The 18,884-nt window shown below is 34.7% G+C and overlaps 1 long non-coding RNA gene across 2 annotated transcripts in view; it reads right to left on the bottom strand.

The window, feature by feature from the left end:
• Nucleotides 1-18,884, bottom strand: part of LOC103672227 — a 191,262-nt gene that overhangs the window by 106,038 nt on the left and 66,340 nt on the right. The window contains exon 5 of one of the 2 annotated variants that reach the window (XR_005832386.1): nt 495-1,064. The exons of the other annotated variant lie outside the window; for it this stretch is intronic. This is a non-coding gene — a long non-coding RNA (uncharacterized LOC103672227). Of the gene's footprint in view, nt 1-494; nt 1,065-18,884 lie in introns of those variants that run through there. 2 annotated transcript variants of the gene reach the window in all.

Below are 18,884 nucleotides of genomic sequence, written 5' to 3' on the forward strand. Positions count from 1 at the left end.
TATAACATCACAGGAAAGCATTTATAAATTTTGATGAATGTTATTTAATTTTCTAGAAAAGCATTTAACCTTGAAATTAGACTAAATTGTACACAAATAAACCAGGAATTTTTACATGTATTGTCATACTGAATGAATAATCTGGGGATCAATTTGTGAATTTACACATACTCCTTTCTTTGAATTAATATTTTTAGATAATGTTAATTGAATTCTGGCCCTATTATGTGAGTCCAGTCCAGTCCATCGCCCTCATTTGAGTTCTTTCACCATACTAGTTCTGTGATCTGCTATATCTATTACATCATTTTAGAAATGTTTCATCCCCCAAAGAAACATGTCTCACAGAGCAACACATAGTGCATGGCAAATCAACTTTTAATAAACATTTTTTTTATTATTACAAAAAAAAAGGAAAGAAGGAAGGAAAAAAAAGAACAAGATCAGAAGGAAGTAAAGACTGAAAGAAGGCTAGATGAAAGGAAGGAAAGGAGGAAGTATTAAAGAAAAATTTATTCATGACACTTCTTAAAGATGATAAGGTAGACTTTATTCAGGGGTAGGTGTGGGGACCAATGTAATGTGGCTTCGCAGTGGTGGAGAGAGATGGAGCTCAATACTGAATACAACAAAGAAAAGTGGGAATTTATAGCAAAGGACTGGGGGTGGGGTGTACAGTTGTATAGAAAATTAATTAAGAGGAAACATCAGGGATAAGGGAGGGATTCCAGCTAAACAGACCAAACAGGATTCTTGCTAAGGCAGGCCATGGTGATCAGATACCCCTGGGGGATGGTGGAGGATGAAGAATCTGATTAGATATCAAGGATGGTCAGGTTTCCAAGGCGGACAATTCTGGTTAAACTGATTCAGCAGCATTTTTGCTAAAATTTGACAATACAGAGGTAAACACAGAAGTCCAAAAATTGAGGCCTAGTTGTAAAAGAGCTCAGAAGAGCCTGATTGAATTTGGTCAAGGGAAAAAGGAAGGAAGACAGATATGATTATGAAGCTTCTTTACAAATGACATCCATGAGGTGTATAATCTTCCCAGAAGCAACAAGCTGCTTTAAAGAAAAAGAGAAAAGTCTAAATTGAGCAATTTTAAATTTGAGGATATTTGTAGAACCATGATTTTGTGATTTTTGTTCCGCTAGCAGAAATTCCCAATGAACTTGCACCTGCAAAACTGCATACTGCAAAACACATTCAGCGTGTCATTCTGTGTGCACAAAGGATCAGGTTACACATTTAAGTGATTTCAGGGTTTAAAGATATTATCTTTAATATTATAAGTGTCTTGAAAAGCATACAAATCTGACTTGGAATTCTGGAGTTAAGAGAGTCCATCAAGAAAAGCAACATATAACATACAGTGCTTTTCCATCAGTTATTTCTATCAGCATACTAGTACTCCAAAATTGAAAAAAAAATTCAGAAATTAGGATTTCTTATTGGGGTTTTATTTCCCACCAGAACATAGCTTATTTTTCTTAATATTAAACATTTATCTCTTAGGAACTGCACTAAGGACATTTCCATGATCCTGAGATATGTCTTCTATAATAGCTCAGATACTTTGGGAGCAGGGAGCTATTAGTTTGTTGATTCTTTGCCAAGTTCCTTGGAAATATTAGCATACAGAAGCCCTGGCTTTAGGATTATAAATGGATTATATCCTTTGTTGTTTGCACTTTTATTTAACTCCCCCCACTAATAGGTCACTTCTCAGGCAAACAGCACCAAACCCACTGTAAGCATTATAAAGTTTTGCCTTTCTCAAAGCCTGTGAAACTAGCCCAGCTGGCCTGAATATTTATGGAATATTACAACATCCCTCAGGATTCTGACTCTATTTTTTCCTGATTTTTCAGTAGCTAATATAATTATTTTTTACATAGCAGAGGAAGATTAATAACAGATGTGCAGAATATTTTAAATACAGTAGTATCCAATATGTTTTTGCATATGTGTATTTCCTTTTCGGCATGTTTTCAAGTGTTCTCCATTTCCCTTCCACTGAAATTGATATTTCTATCTGTGAGATATATGACGATCATATGGCACTGTGTTATATTATCCATTGATCCCTAGTATAAGTGCTGTCAAAACTTAGCATAAAAAATCAGTGGAAATTCTGCCTTGCTGGGGCGCAGATGGAAATGAATTTTTATTATAAGGAAACAGGAAGACAAACTTTGCCTTTGGATTTGTATGACCGTGTATAATATATGGAATTAGTAGGCAATTTGCCTTTATTATAAATGATAGTATGCTGAGTCACTGCCAGAATGGAAAGTGGTAGATTTTTTTGCTAAGTTTGTCTTTGGTAAGATCTAATCAAACAGAATTATGCTCCCATAGAAAGACTTCTGTTGCCTTCCAGTTTAATGCATTTTGTAAGTTTTCAGAGATTTTTTTTTTTAACTAAATTTTCAGGCTGGTATTCTTAACAGCAACTGTTTAGAAGGAAACTACGTGAGAACCATACATTTTCTGTCCCAGCTTGACTTTGTGCTCGCTTATCCTCTCCTGAAATAACCTAAATAACACAAACACACACACACATACACACCCATAAGCTGAGGATGAGGGAAAATCTTTGATGGTGTAATGCACATGAATAGGTGTCACGAGTTGAATTGTGTTCCCCCCAAACTCATATGTTGAAGTCCTAACCCCCATTCTTCACAATGTGACCTGATTTGGAGATATTTTCAGAGGTCATTAGAATGGGCCTCTTTTGGGTTCCCTGACCCAATTCCAACATGGGGTGGGCTATACTAATCTGTATATATACACATATCTATTTTATTTCTCCTCTACCTATATGCATAGTCTATATTTATAAAAACAAAAGCTCACGGGGTGCTTGGGTGGTTCACTCAGTTAAGCATCTGCCTTCTGCTCAGGTCATGACCCCAGAGTTCCGGGATCAAGCCCCATGTCACGCTCCCTGCTTAGTGGGGAGTCTGCTTCTCCCTCTCCCTCTGTCCCTACCCTTGCTCCTCTCCCTCTCTCAAATAAATAAATAAAATCTTTTTTAAAAAGTTAAAAAACAAAAACAAACAAAAAACCCAAGCAGTCACACTGATAACTCTAATTCTCATCTAGCCCCATAGGGTTTATTCTAGGCTTACTCTGTTCTTTCTCCCTCTCTCTCTCCCTTTCTAGCTTCTTTCTCTGACGGGAAGAAATCTGGCTCCCATTATCTACATTTTACTTATTTGCTCTACCCTAGTATACACACACATTGGTTTCCAAATGTTAGCCTACATCTTACAGGAAACACATTTACCAACTACAGTACAGTGTGATGTACAGTCCTTTAGTCATTTTCCTTAAAGTATCCAAGTAAAACTGTTACCCAAAATTACTTAGATCAAATACTTTTTCTGCACTTTCTTAGGCGAGGTTATATCATATATATGTAATATAGTTGAATTTATTTGCTATAGTCTGAATTCAATCCTGGTAAGAAATTTTAATCAATAAAAGCTTGGGTCATTCAGGTCTCACTTTTCAAAGCTAAGGTATCTTATTAGAAACAATGATGTGGAAGAACTGAACGCTTTCTATAATGTAGTTGTATTGACAATAAGGAGATAATGCCATTATCATTCTGAATCCCAGGAAACATCATGTTATGTTGCTGCCTCAATGCATCATAGTGATTTGCATTGTGTTGCAGATGGTTTGATAACTTAGGAAAAAATACAGCCTGTGAGTAAGATCTAAGGTCCAAGGTTTCCCATTTGTAAGGACAATACACAAAGTTTAGCATCTATAGTGACAGTAAATAGCTTTCAGCTTTAAAATAACGAATGGTTCAGTTATTTACAGAATTTGGTATAAAGACAATTCCTTGTGAAATAAAAACATGAACAGAAACCAAAGTATGGAATAAAGTATATAATACACAAAAATATCCACATGCAGATCAAAATGTCCTGCCTCTCTGGCAATTAGGTTGGTTCATTTAACTAGAGCTGGCCAATAGACTGCGAGAGGAAGTGACTTGTGTCAACTAAAAACTAGCATGCATCTTCTATTTCTAGCTTTCCCTGCTAACGGCATACAAGCTACAAGAAAAAGAAGGGCATCTAAATTGCTTTAGACTTGATAAAAGTAAGAAATAAATATTTATTAGGGCATTTGGGAAAGCTAGTGTAAATCATTCCAGTACAAAAGATGATGGTGTGTTTCTTTCTAGAATTATTCAAACACTTGCTTCAAATACTTGCATGGTTTACTTATTGGTAAAAAGCATGTTATCCCAGTCCTTTGTGTTGTCCAAGCAGAGGATCACTTGGCGATGTGTATGAGAACATTCTTAAATGCCTTCTGCTACTTGATATGACATCCTCTTCAGTATTTTCTCTTCAGTTAAGTCATTGTGTCTCCAAAACTAGAGAGATAGATGTATAGCACAAAGTCTATAGAAAGGCACTGGAGAGTGACAAATTTGACCTTGTGCTCTGCACCAGCAATTACTTTTGATATGTCTTTGGGCAAAGATATAAATTTACTTGACAGTGTTTTTGAGGATTATAGATAATACATACATACAATTGCTGGCAGAGGGCAGGCACTCTGACTTCATAAGTATTTTTTATTCTTATTTATTCTTGTTCTTATTTTCATTCTTGTATCTTACATAGGATAAAACAGGAGGCTAGCATTTTCTTAACACCAACTCATTTACTTTATAGGCTGGGGGTTTACTTAGCACAATAAAAGCTGACCTATACATTTCTTTCATGGTAGACAGATCAATGTAAAATGCTCCATAGAGAACCAGTTTGATTCAGTTTCAGCATAGTAGGAATCTTGGGTAGATATAGGGATCAAGTGCTATAAAAATATTTAGGGACTCATACAGTAAGGTATTAGCTAAATACTAATTACTATCATTTATTATTATTTAGAGATTTATGCAGGCACTTATTTGCATATCCTTATTATTATAGCTCTGTAAAATGCCATTAACTTGTCCTCGATTAAAATGGAAACAACCCAAAATCTATGGCAAGTGAACAGTGAGACTAACTCTTCTGATTCTAGAGCCAGATGCCCTCTGTGTAATGCTATTACCCTGGGGAAAACATATAATATATATTATATATATATATAATTATATATATAAAATATATATATTTTCTTGAAATATTGGGTTTTTCTTTTTTGCTTCTCAGAAAGAAGGCTTTCAGGATCCACAGTGCAGGACAGATGGTGTGTCCGTTTGAGGTAATAAGGAACGAAAATGCTGCTCTGTGTGTGGTATGTGGCAATGCATGAATATATGTATGATTGGCCTTATACTTCTTTGTTGAAGGCCAGCTATGCGTTTTCCCCCAAAGATACAGCAAATTGGTGTGATATATCAATCAATTGATTGATTGATAGATAGTCACCTCCTTAAAGTATTTACTGAGAGCCAGTCATACTCACATACCTACCTATATGGGGTCTCTCAACATAATTTAGTAAAAACGAGTTACTCACAGTTTACTTTATACTGTTGCTTCTTTGCCTGCCTGGGATTTTTATCTAGGTAATAAAATAAGCATGAAAGTGTTTGTGAAAGAGCTACTTAAAGACATTGATCTATATGAGGGGAGAGAGGATGTAAGAAAATAATGCCATCAAGTGCTAACACTGAATGTCTGGAATCTGTGGATTAAGTGCACAGCCTCCCCATTTTTTCTTGAAATGTTGGGTTTTTCTTTTTTGCTTCTCAGAAAGAAGGCTTTCAGGATCCACAGTGCAGGACAGATGGTGTGTCCGTTTGAGGTAAGAAGGAACGAAAATGCTGCTCTGTGTGTGGTATGTGGCAATGCATGTGAAGTGATTTCTTATTCCACCAACATGAAGATCATGGGTCCAAGGATATGGTGGGGAATAACAAGGCATTGATTTTCCCTTATGCGGCCAATTAACACAATGGTTTTTTTCCAGTCTATTGTGTTGATGAATTCATCAACTCCTTCTCTGGTACAGACATGTCGTATTGGGCAGCATGATATGCTTAATGTTGGAGCCAGTCTATTCAGCTAGATGCCAATTTTCCATTTACGCCTTTTAATATCTGCATCAGTGAAACCACATCTTCATGTTGTGATTTCTTGCTGATGAAAACATAAGAATTTCTATGAACTAAAGCAAAATAAATGCAAATAACCCATTAGGACAATACTCTATATTCTGCCAGCGCCTCTTCAGTGGAAGTTGTCAATGGTTTGAACAATGAGAGAGAGGAGCAAATAGTTCAACTGTAATATGTTAAAAAGTATTATGACTATTACTGGTGTGCACTTTATCATCTGAAGTTACATGCAGGTTTTGGTGATATTATCATTTATAGACTGAGACAATAGTTTATAAGGGAAGGAAGAGAAAGTGAGTTCAAAATGAGATGCCACATATGCTAGGCCAAGACTCAGGGGGTAGACCTGAGGGTGGAGTTGCACCTAATGCAATAATGAGAACACTGTCACTATCCTTAAACACCCACAGAGATAGGCAGATCACCTAACTGACTGACCTGGGTCAGGTATTGCATTAGCCGGTGGGGAAAATGGGTGACAGGGGAATAAATGCCAAAGGGGGCAAAGATTACTTATCTCCAACCATGGGAAAGCATACCTATGTGTCCAGATGTTCTTTACAACAAGCCAATAATCTAGATTTTTATTCAAAAGCCTCCAAATTAATGCTTTTTAAGTTATTATGACATCCAAGGAAACTTGCCAGTGACTTTTTTTTTTCTCTTCAGATTTATTTATTTATTTACTTGAGTGAAAGAGAGAGAGACAGAGCGAGCATGCAGGGGAAGGGGCAGAGGGAGAGAATGTCCAAGCAGACTTCCACTGAGTGGGGAGCCCAACACAGTGTTCAGTCTCACAAGCCATGAGATCAGGACCTGAGCCAAATCCAAGAGTCGGACACTTAACTGACTAAGCCACCCAGATGCCCCAGCCTGTGACCTTGTTTTGAACTAGTGACTGCTAGTTTGCCACTTTTGTTAACCCTTCTTCCCAGTCCCCCAAAAATTCATAGTTTCCCCAACCATGTACTTCCAAAATTTGTGAAATTATTAATGCAGGCATAAACTTGCTGGGGGTTTAGGCAGCTGGTCTTTACATCAAACCTACAGCCCAGAATATGCATTGCCACAAAAACTTTTCTACTGTGGTGGGTATAAGTTCATAGAAGTGCCAATGCTCATAGGAAAGTAGGGGGATTGCTAAGGATGTACTGACACTTAGCTTGCGGACATGATTGCTGCAAAAGACCTAGAGTGCTCTCTTTGACTTTGTATTCATAAAAACTTTTGTAAGATCTGGTATTACCACATCCTTAAACTGTCATTAAGATATTTGAGGCTATAATGGTTAGAAATGTGAGACAGGGAACAACATTGAGATTACAAGGATACTTTGAAAATTGAAAACTAAGGTCACATAAATCATGTGTGATTCCCTTGTAAAACTGAAGGTCTTAAAAAACTTTAAAACATTCCTATGCCAGATGCTTGTCTACCATCAGAACATCTCTGCCATCCATCAGTCCATCCTTTGGTCTGATGTCTACAAGGGCAGTCAGATAGACATGTAATTAAACATGCAAACTATGACATATAAGCTTTTTTTTTTTTTTTGGAAGTCACATTACATAGTCTATCTCTTCATAGCACAGTGAACTCTGGAATACAGATCTATATATCTGTATCTGTAATTTAGAGAAGTTACAGACTGGCATATAAAAAGTTAGAATAAGTATTAGTTACGTTTATTATGGGTATTCACATCATCTTTTATGTGTACATCTTATATAGGGATATATTTGATTTGCTAATTTGCCCTTTATACACCTTTGAGTGTAATCAAAATGGTATGGGAAAAATAGCTAGTTAAATAAACAGAGATTTAGTTATTGGGTTTTTTTTTTCCTGCCATTAAAGCCCATCCTGATTGGCAAGAAAACTTTACATCCATCTTCTTTAGCTTAAGAGCCTTTAGTGTAACCATGATTTATGATCTACAATGGAATAGTAGCCAATATCTGAAAACATCTGTACTTGAACCATCTGTTTATGTCTAAATACCAGATGCTATATATGTTGAAAATTTATATTTACTGAAATTGTCTTAATACATGTACTTAGCTCACTAACAACACTGCAGCTAACAAAAAACACAGACTAGAAATGTTCTTGAGTCATGGATGGATTAAATGCGTTTCATCATGTCTCTCAGGATATTGAGCTTAATGCCCTGATATGTAATAGAGGAAATATAACAGAAGTTTATCTAAGCACTGAAAAGGTTTGTGTTTGGTGAAAATAATGGGTTCTGTGATTAGGTAAATGTTTCCTCAACAGAAAACAACAGGGAAGACTCTGTATTACTAGTAGCCATAGAACTATTTTTTCAATATGTCTATAGGCATTCTGGGGTGGGGAAGAAGATGTTATATGAGACACATTAAAAATTCAAAAAGTATTTATCATGGAAATTACAACAAATATTTCTATAGGAAATAAAAATAACTATTTAACCGCCCCCTCCCAATTTTCTCATACATGGTTGATCACAGAATTCATTTTCTCCCCTAGTTTCCTGGACAGCTGTCCTAAGCTACTGATTCCTGAGGTGTTGATCTCAGTGCCTCTGTATCACACCATCTAAATTTGAAATAAGTCTGCTTTGCTGTCAAATTTGAAAAGCTTCCACACAGATGATGAAACTGGAGGAAGGAAAACTATGGAAGAAAAACAAATTGGATAATGTCTTCTGGGTTGACATTGCACACAAGAAAGTTAACTAACCTCTACACAAAGGACTTTGAATTTGAAAGATTCTCAGGAGAACTATATGTCAAAATAGATTATTTCATGCATCTGTCATTGTTGTTTAAAACTCAAGATTTATTTCATTTACCTAGAGAGCTAGGTCCAATTAATCTGTAACTCCCTTAGAAAGGAACTGATTAACAAACATTACACCTTCGGATGCTTCTCAAAAAGCCTGGTGTCCTTAATTATAAGAAAGCAAATTTATACTTAGTAGAGTGATAGATGGAAAATGTTATACATAACTACATAGTTATAACAATATATGTAACTATGCATAACTATATATATATCATCTCCTGGATTTCAAATAAATATAAAGTTACTCTGTATTACCTGAAATATAGCTTAACCTTTGCAAGGCTCTGGTATAATAATCTCCAAACTATGGTCCAAGTTGGTTGAACAACTCTTCCTTCACTCAGCTTATTGAGTGTGCATACATGCATGCATGTTATTATAAGCATGTACACACTCACATTTTTCTAAATACTCCATGTTCAAGGATTGTAGTTGAATAGAATGAAAAACTGAGACAAAATACCCTGGAGAAATTTAGAAATATTCCATTTTAAAATAGAAATAGTAAGAAACAAACTTGAGAATAATTTTGTTTCAAGCCCCATGGGCTAAAAATAAGGAAGGATAATAAATAAACCTGCTAACTTCTCTACTTTGAACATTATATTCACAGAAGCCAGAGAAAACTACTATTCTATGCATTTTCTTTAACTCTAGCACATTTTTTGACATCTTATCTCCTGCCAAGACATTTCACTTCCAGTTGGATAGAGAACAAAATAGCATATGACCAGGAAAATGATTTTTTTTTAGCCTTTCTTCCATTGTGTAGCTGAGAAATAAAAAGTACAAATATTTGACTTTGTATCTACAGAAAAGGACTTTTTCCTAAGTTGAAAAACTTATGAATAAAATGAAATACAAATTATTTTTAAATTGCCACAATTTATTTTTCTAATTAAAATAAATACAACTGATAACATGAATGCTCGTTTTTGCTTTTTGTAGCTGTTTCTTTCAGGAAGACAAAAATTCAAAACCTTACATTTCTTGATGGCATCACAGTGAATTTCCTTTCAATCATTAATAAGTAAAGTGGAACTCTTAGCAATAATTCTCTTTCAGCTGTTTATACTGTCACTATGATGCTGCTGAACACACCATTTGTTTTCAGGAAAATGATGTCTTCCATGCAATAAACTGGCTTAAACCCTGCTTTCCTGCTGTATTAATGTGTTTGTGTTTGTACAAAAATCTCCATTAATGCGGCTGCTTTGAATATTTCAAGTGTCAGACTTTAGACACTTACAAATTGACCAAAAATAAAGACAACCCATTATGTAGGGTAGAACACAGAAAAAGACTATAGAAATCTGATTTTAAAATACTCAGCATCAGATACATGGTGCTGATATTTATATATCAAAGCAGCATAACACTGAGATATTTCAGGGGAAATGACAGTACCAGGGTAAGAAACACCTTATTCATATCAGAGAAGAAATATGTTACTCCAGGTGTCAAAACCTATATGGCCTTGTCATCAACTATCAAGTCATCAGCAAACCGATCTCAAATATTTAGTTGAGAAATGCCAGATCTTCTTTGAAGACTTTTATGAGATTTAAATATATCTTTGTAAAAAAATAAGTCAATGCCTTCAGAGGGCACAAAATACTGGTTCAAATGTCCAGGTACAAGTAGAAGAAATATCACTGATGATCAGTCCATTACACAGACATGGGCACTTTCATGAGAACTCATTTTTTGTCCTTATCTAACTCAGGCAATCTATCAAAGTATTTTAAAATTTTAATCATAGATTTTTTAAATAACTGAACAAATCCTTAAGGATGTTCAACTTCAACCAGTCAGAAAACTGCAGCAGAACATGAGTAATGGTGGAGACTTTCTTCTCTAGTAGCATCTGCCAGATTAGTCAACGAAGTTTGGTGCAGCCAGCAATAGAGAAAGCGACCCATTCGGAAAATCCCAGTTTGTAGCCTGGCCTTCATGGTAACAGTTACAGGAAGCGGTTTTTCTGTTTTTCTTTAGCGCCCAGAGAGATAATGTCATTGGTGAAAAAGAGAGAGAGAAGAGGTACTCATGTACTAGACTTGGGTAAGTATGCCCAAAACACCAGTTAACACACACACACACACACACACACACACACACACACGAATCATAGTATCGAACATCATGACGACAACCCTCTCTAGTCAACATTTCCCTTTTTTACGCTTTGAGAATATTTTGGGGATGCCAAGCTTGTCGTACTGCCCTTATAGTCCAAAACAAGAATGCATCTAAAACAACTATCTTTCTCTCTTTTCAAACCGGAATGGCATCCCTGATGACATACTATCTCTGTTATCCACTTGAAGGTTTAAAGGGACAAATTAAACTATGTATGTTTTATACATATAGAGATAGAAAGAATATCAGGCATAGGGAAGAATTAAAGAAAAATCCCTCAGGTAGGAGTTAACCGTAGTAATTGAGGAAGAGATAAGAGGCTGATGCATCTAGAGTGAAAAGGAGTAGGAGTTGTCACAGTTATGGTGTGGACATTATGAAAAACCTAACTAATGTCAGTATATGCCCATGTTTATTACATATTTAGAGGAGGGGTTTGCCAGATAGTTATATACGCAATATTTGGCCTCTACCACAAAGCAATACTTCAAGTGGTGTCATTTCCAACATTAAATAAGAAAAAAATAATGCAAAATGGAGAAGTTCCTATAAGAAAAATGTGGATTTTACATTTGACAGAGCTCACCAATGGTTAAAGGGCTTTACTCCTTTTGCCCTAAAATAAATTGTCATGAAATTTCAGGCTAATTTCTGTCCCGCATCTAAATTTCTGTTGCATGGTATTGGCAATAACGTAAGAATGGTAGCAGAGGGGCGGCTGGGTGGCACAGTGGTTAGGCGTCTGCCTTAGGCTCAGGGCGTGATCCTGGCGTTATGGGATCGGGCCCCACATCAGGCTCCTCCGCTGGGAGCCTGCTTCTTCCTCTCCCACTCCCCCTGCTTGTGTTCCCTCTCTCGCTGGCTGTCTCTATCTCTGTCGAATAAATAAATAAAATCTTAAAAAAAAAAAAAAGAATGGTAGCAGAGTTAATAATACATCTGTCAACATCAATTTTAATGATTTTTAAAAATATTTTACACAGCATCAAAAATTTACAAGAATAAGAATGTCCTTGTAGGTGTGGGTTTAGATCTTGTTTTACTTTGTAGGAGCAATCTGGAATCTCTTCAGGTTGTTGTATTTTTTTCTCAATAATGTGCCTGTGAGAATTGATCTGAAATGTTGTCTTTAGACATAAGACATTTAATTTAGCAAATTAAAAATAGGCTTTATGGCACTTTAAAAAGTGTTCCCTCTGATCATCAATTTTTTCTTTGGTGTATTTAGAGTCTAAAATTTTCATCTTTCATTCTCCTTATGTCATTGCATCCAGACTCACAATTCTCTCTGCTAATAAAATTTCCTGAAATTTCATTTTATATGGTAAGAATTCCATTTCCCATCATAGCTTGCATACACTGTAAAAGCAAAGCTTTTAATTTTGTAAGTTATTTAGGACTCAATAACATAATAAATACACATGCAAACTTCAAAAGTATCCTATGTGGTCTATATATGAACTTCTTGAAAAAATAAAAATGGGTCAATGAAATACATTATTCTGTACATATGAATTAATGAACATAGGGAAGTTAAGGTTAATAGTATTCTAGAAATAAAGTTACTGGTGTTTGGTTAAGGGATTAATACTATGACATATTTAAATTAGTGATTTAAATCTACTGATTTGACTTTGAAACCAGATAGGAAACATTAAGAACAGAAGGTGGCAGGGCTGGCTTTGCAATGTTTCCTACCAATAAGTGCTTGCATTGCCCTTAGATTCTTTTCCACACAATAAATGCAACAAGGTTCAGATTTGCATGTTCAGTGCTATAAGATGTTGAAGTGACACTTTAATATCATTAGATTAATCATGTCAGTGTAACCATAACTTGTTTTGTAATTCTAAGACATATATATTCCAAGTTTTAAGCTATTAGAAACAAACAAAATCTTATTTTAAGTATTAAAAATATTTGGCAGGGATGGCTTCAGATTTGTGTTAGAATGATATGGCATTTGAACATTTTTCCCTTAAAAACTTCCTAATATTCATTTTCTTAAACTTTGACAAAATAATACTCTTTTAATTAATGACCATTTATTTTGGGTAGCAAGATGGTGGATTCCTTCTAACACAGCATATGGTATAAAAGAGGTTTACCATAAAATATCCCTCATGTCACTGGAACTTGTCTTAAATTTTAGTATAATCAAAGAAAGTTTCCTAGTTTTACAATAGCTAAATAGTTGGTACGGAATGATTTTAGTGAAGGCTATTTGGAACTAAATCCTCTAGATGGGTTATTAAGTACTACAGCTAAAGTAAAGACATAGAGGTTCATTTGAATAGTCATTCCAAATCTTTCTATTCATTCTAAAAGAAAAAAAAATAAAGAAGAAAAAGGAAAACAATTATCATGTAACTTTCAATAAGCAGATAATTCACCACTGCTTTGAAAGATAGGCAGCTCATTTTCCCTTGATGTTTGCTTAAAAACAAAATATTTCCTTATTAACTACCCCAAATGGGCATCCTTCCTATAAATTACTGATCATTTCTTTAATGGCATTACATTTCAAATTAAAAATAAAAACCACTTCTGTTTCTTATATGATATAGCCTCTAAATATCTGAATGATGAGCACTTTCAAGTCTTAAGAGAAAACGTGGCCTGATATTTGGCTCTACATGGTTTATTTATTCTCTAATTTTGTTCACTCACTTTGCCAATATTCAATCATAATTTTTTCCTTACCACCACTGTTCAAAACAATTTCAAACATTACCTAAAGCTGTAATTTAAACTGAATTTATTACATAAATTTGTTTTGATATTGAAAAGTTAACAAAATTGATAAAGGATCTATCACCTCCCAGAAACTATATATCTCCCTTACCCAACATTGATTTATGTTTACAAGAAGTGATCCTCATATCAATACATTGAAATATTTGCAAAAAAGGGCTGTTTATAAAAGCAGTTGTGAATTTGAATTTTAATAACAAATATATTTTTAATTTTTTATGTGATTGCAAAAGTAAAATGTCTACATAGGAACTGTGAAAGGGCACCTGAATGGTTCAGTTGGTTAAGCATCTGCCTTCAGCTTAAGTCATGATCCCAGGGTCCTGGGACTGAGTCTTGCCATCAGACTCCCTGCTCAGTGTGGAGTTTGTGTCTGCTCCTCCCTCTCTTTCTGCCCCTCCCCCAGCTTTTGCTCTGTCTCACTCACTCTCTCTGTCTCAAGTAAATAACTAAAATCTTAAAAGAAAAACAAAGGAAATGTGAAAAATTATTATCATCATTAAAAAGTAACAAGAATTCATTGTTATCTTGCCAGAGTATAACCTACTTTTAATACCTTTTTATTCCATTTTATTAATATTTCTACTCACCTCTAATTTTAATAAAAATGCAATGATTTGTAGGTGCCATATGTTGTATAACATATGTACAATTATTATAACAAATTTATAGTATATATGACCATTTCCCCTATTATACAGAAAAGGAGAGTGACATCAAAAAGAGTGAATTATATAACCAAGGTTACTGAGTTAGAAGTTGAAGGCAACATTGGACGAAGGTAAAAATCTTTATGAACAGTCCGATCGCCTGAACTGAGTCACAGTGAGCTGACAACAGCAAAAATAATTTTCAGAGGTACTGAGTTGCCAATCAGGATTAATGATCAGAAAACATAACTGTAAAACGGTAATTCTTGAAATAATGATAAAAACTTGAAAAAAATAATGTAGTTATGGAAATTTAAGAATGTAGGTGTAGCAGAGAAATATGTTTCACCACAAAAAAGAAATGATAATTACATGACATGACAGAGGTATTGGTGAGTGTTCTAGAGGTAATCATATTGCAATATATAAATCAACATATTTACACCTTAAATGTACACAATGTTACATATCAATTATATTTTGATTAAGAAAAAGAAAAAAAACAGTGTAAATTCCAGTGTTTGGCGTAGCTTATTGCTAATCTTAGTTGCCCTCTAAATATTGCTTTGTATAAAATATTTTTCAAACATTTTTCAAAGTCCTAACTTGTCCTTTTACTGTCTGTACTGTAGTAGTAAAATATTTGATTTGAATAAATATTATACTTAATTTTATCTATTCTTTTCATCAACAGGCTTCACATAGCCATTCTTAACCATGTCAAGGCTGCTTTCTCTCCTCTCTGCTCCAGTAAAGTCTCAAAATGTCTGTTCAGGTCTGCAGCAAAACCCCTTGTCACTCTAAGAACATCCAGTTTTGGGGCTTATTTTCCACCAAGAAAGAGAACATTATGGTATAAATGTGTATTGATACATCATGACATTATTTTTTTCCAAGGACATTATTTATGTTTCTGAAAAATTCTGTTTTCATTTTAATGTTCAATGTTAGGCACAGTATTGGTTCTTTATTTCCAGCAGTTAGAACATTTTGTAACTTCAACCTCCAAGTTCACTGTTTTTCAAAATATATTTTTATCTTTCTTTCATCCTGAATGAGCTATTCCCCAGCCCCCACATAGCTGCAGTAATTGGGTGGAATATCCTATTATTATTTAACCTGCTTTCTCTTTGTGAATGTCTGCGTAAGCAATGTTTGTTATTTTCATCATTTCCTTTTGATAGTGTCCTTTCTTTCTCTAGGTCTCTTCTGAATCTAAAAAAGCAATAAAGCTTCTTGCTTTAGATAACTAAATTTATAGTTGACATCCTGATGTTTTAATTCTTAGTTCTGCTGCAAGTGAAGGGAAATAATCATTGCATTTCATATTTAGATAGTACTTTGGGATTTCAAAATATTTTCACTGGCTCCTTCAAAACAGTCTGGGTAACTATACGTATTTATACCTTTCTCTTATTGTTTTACCAATGTGGTAAGTAAAATTCAGAAATATTAGGCGACATTTGCATGGCCTCAGATACTACACGTGAGCTATTATTACTCTGCTTCCAGTGTGCTTTCCTTCCAACCACATCTGACAGCTTTAATAAAAATACATAATATGCAGGGGCTCCTGGGTGGCTCAGTGGTTAAGCATTGGATTCTTGGTTTTGGCCTTGAGATTGAGCCTTGCATGGAGCCCTGCATCTGGCCCCAAGACAGGCTCTGTGCTGAGCGTTGAGTCTTTAAGATTCTCTCTCTCTCCCTCTCTTTCTGCCCCTTCCCCTGCTCATGTTTGTGCTCTCTCTCTCTCAAAAAATAAAAATAAATAAATAAAATAAAATAAAAATACATAATATGTAAAGACTTTGATGTACTGGGATCGGATGCATGTCAAGGTTGCTTCCAACCACAAGATGATATAATGGCAACTGCGTCTAGAGAAAGTGAGAAAAATATGCCAGAAATCATTATTATTTAAGTTATTTCTTGTTTTCCCTTGGTCTTTCCTATTTTCTCCCACTACTCATTTCCTTTCCTCCTTTCCCACCCAAAAGCCGGGAGATGGAACCATGAACACCAAGGGCGTCACACACTGCCTTCCTTCCATAGTGAGTCCTGGATGCTCAGGTTTAAACAAAAGCCATGATATTTCTGGTATTTTGATGGGAACGTTTGTGGGAATTTGAACCTACTTTTCCATAGTGATTATAACATCTACAGGGCACAATACACTGGAAACAAGAGCATGGTTTCTCTGTTGTACTTAGATTTTAGAGCTTAGGCTATGTTAAGTATCGTCCAACTGCTACGAGATAGCAACTTACTACATTTGTAAAAGCTTAGAATTATAGAATATTTGGCAACATGGAATCCTTCTTCTTTGCACATTTGAGAGAAAGGTCATGTTGTTGGAATTCCATTGGGTAGTATAAGCAAAATTGAATTTGCCTGAGTTTTAGACTCAGTCATTCTCAGAAGATTAGTAATAAGTAATACATTTTTGATGACATCTCTAGATCCGTCAACTTGTGAAGCAATATCATTGCTTGTGTGCATGTATTTATAGATTTCATGGTGTTTCTTTTTGTAATTTTTTAATTAATATACTTTCCCTCTTTTAGTTTTATTTATACGAACAAGAGTAGATGACCAAAACAATGAGTTTTTGATTGATTATAAACAGAAAATCCAGATGGCAAAATTGACATAAAGCATAGAGCTATTGTGAATTGAATGGCATAAATCAAACTGTTTCGAACTCAAGAATTTTATTCTATTCCCCAGTTGGCCAATGAAATTTAAATCATTACCAAAAAAGCAAGTTGTATACAGTGCCAGCTCTATACAAAAACACATTTTAGCACCACAATTACAGTTTGATGATGCTTAAAAAATATCTATATTAAGTTTTTAAAATCTGAGGAGAATTGATTTTGCAATAATTTGGCATTTTTATGTTAATGAAAAATTACACAGATGTAACTTCACTCTCAGGCCATAAGCAGGTCATAGTTATGACCGTATCTATAATTTTCTCTGTAGATTTTCCTAACAAAAACACCACCACGTAAGCCTATAAGTAAGTGTATGATAAATTTAAATCTCCCTATTTAATACACATATGCCAAAAGAGATCACACATTTTGAAGAAAGTATGAGAAGTACGTAATATAGAAGGTTTAAAAAGTGTTTGTCATAACCAATCAGCTATTTGAAAAACGAGGTGACCATGTGTACCAATCCGGTCAGCAATGCTATAGTTCTTTATTATCAGTATTGTGTGCTAACTGACCATGAGAGGTGAGTAGGATGGAAATCTCAGACATATTCTGCTTCTAGGTCAAAGAGACCTTGCAAAATCTGAGGCAAACAAAAAAGTGCACCAGGACATTGATTTATGATTTACCTTTTCTGAACAAATATACTGATGATGTTTTAGTGTCTTTCTAAGGGTTAAAATAGTAATCCTGAGATCAAAGCAAGCTTCCTCCAGCTAACCCTTTGGCAAAGCAAAAATGAAACATTAAGGAGAGATTGGATGTCCTGACAATACTGTGTTCTTATTCTATCATACTTGACTAATTGGTCAGCACTGTTAACTGTCTTCAGACAAATTTATGAAACAAACCCGGAAATTTATTGAAGCAAGTTTTACAAGGCTGAAAAACATTGTAAAATAAATAATCAATGGCCCGTACAAAACCAGACCATCAGAAAGACAGATACATAAATCCCTTATTATTCTACCACACAGGACATTGTTATCTAGGTGTGATTAACAGGTTGGCCATGATTGAAGACCTAGTGCTAAGTCTGACAAACAGCTTGGACATGATTGAAGACTTAGTGCTAAGTCCCTTAACCAATGCCAAACTAAACTTTCCTATATGAGAGAGTTGCAAGTCTACTCCATTCTCTTTCTGCTCTGAGATTTCAAAATTATCTCCTTCTATCCATCAACTTCTATTTCGAGCCTAACTACATTCCCATAAGTTTTATAATTCTGATAAAGAACAATGGCATACCATTTCAAAGTTTACTTAGTGTATATACATCTATTAAATGCACTTTATGAATGTATGTAGGGAAAGTATTACTGGCATATTATTCCTTTTTGTACTTGAACAAAATCCATGTTCGTGGAGAGTAGATCTCTTCAATGAAATCCCATAGCTGGTAAGTGGTAGAACTAAAACTCAAATCAATGGTTTTCAGGTCCAATCCTCATTTTCTTTTCATTGTTCTATTAAATTTCCTAGTAAAATGGGTGACTGTCTTGTACTTGACCATATATAAAGAATTGTATTTCCTCAGATTCTAAAATAAGGATATTTCAATTAATAAGAAAATGTTTTACTTTCCAGGATTTAACATTAATTTTTAATGAAGGTAGGGACAGAAAGCTTATACATTTAATATAATTTGTCATTATTAACATGGTTCTCTTTAATTGCTCACATAAA

The sequence above is a fragment of the Ursus maritimus genome, unplaced genomic scaffold, assembly GCF_017311325.1.
Source record: "Ursus maritimus isolate PB19 unplaced genomic scaffold, ASM1731132v1 scaffold_5, whole genome shotgun sequence".
Lineage (NCBI taxonomy): Eukaryota > Metazoa > Chordata > Mammalia > Carnivora > Ursidae > Ursus > Ursus maritimus.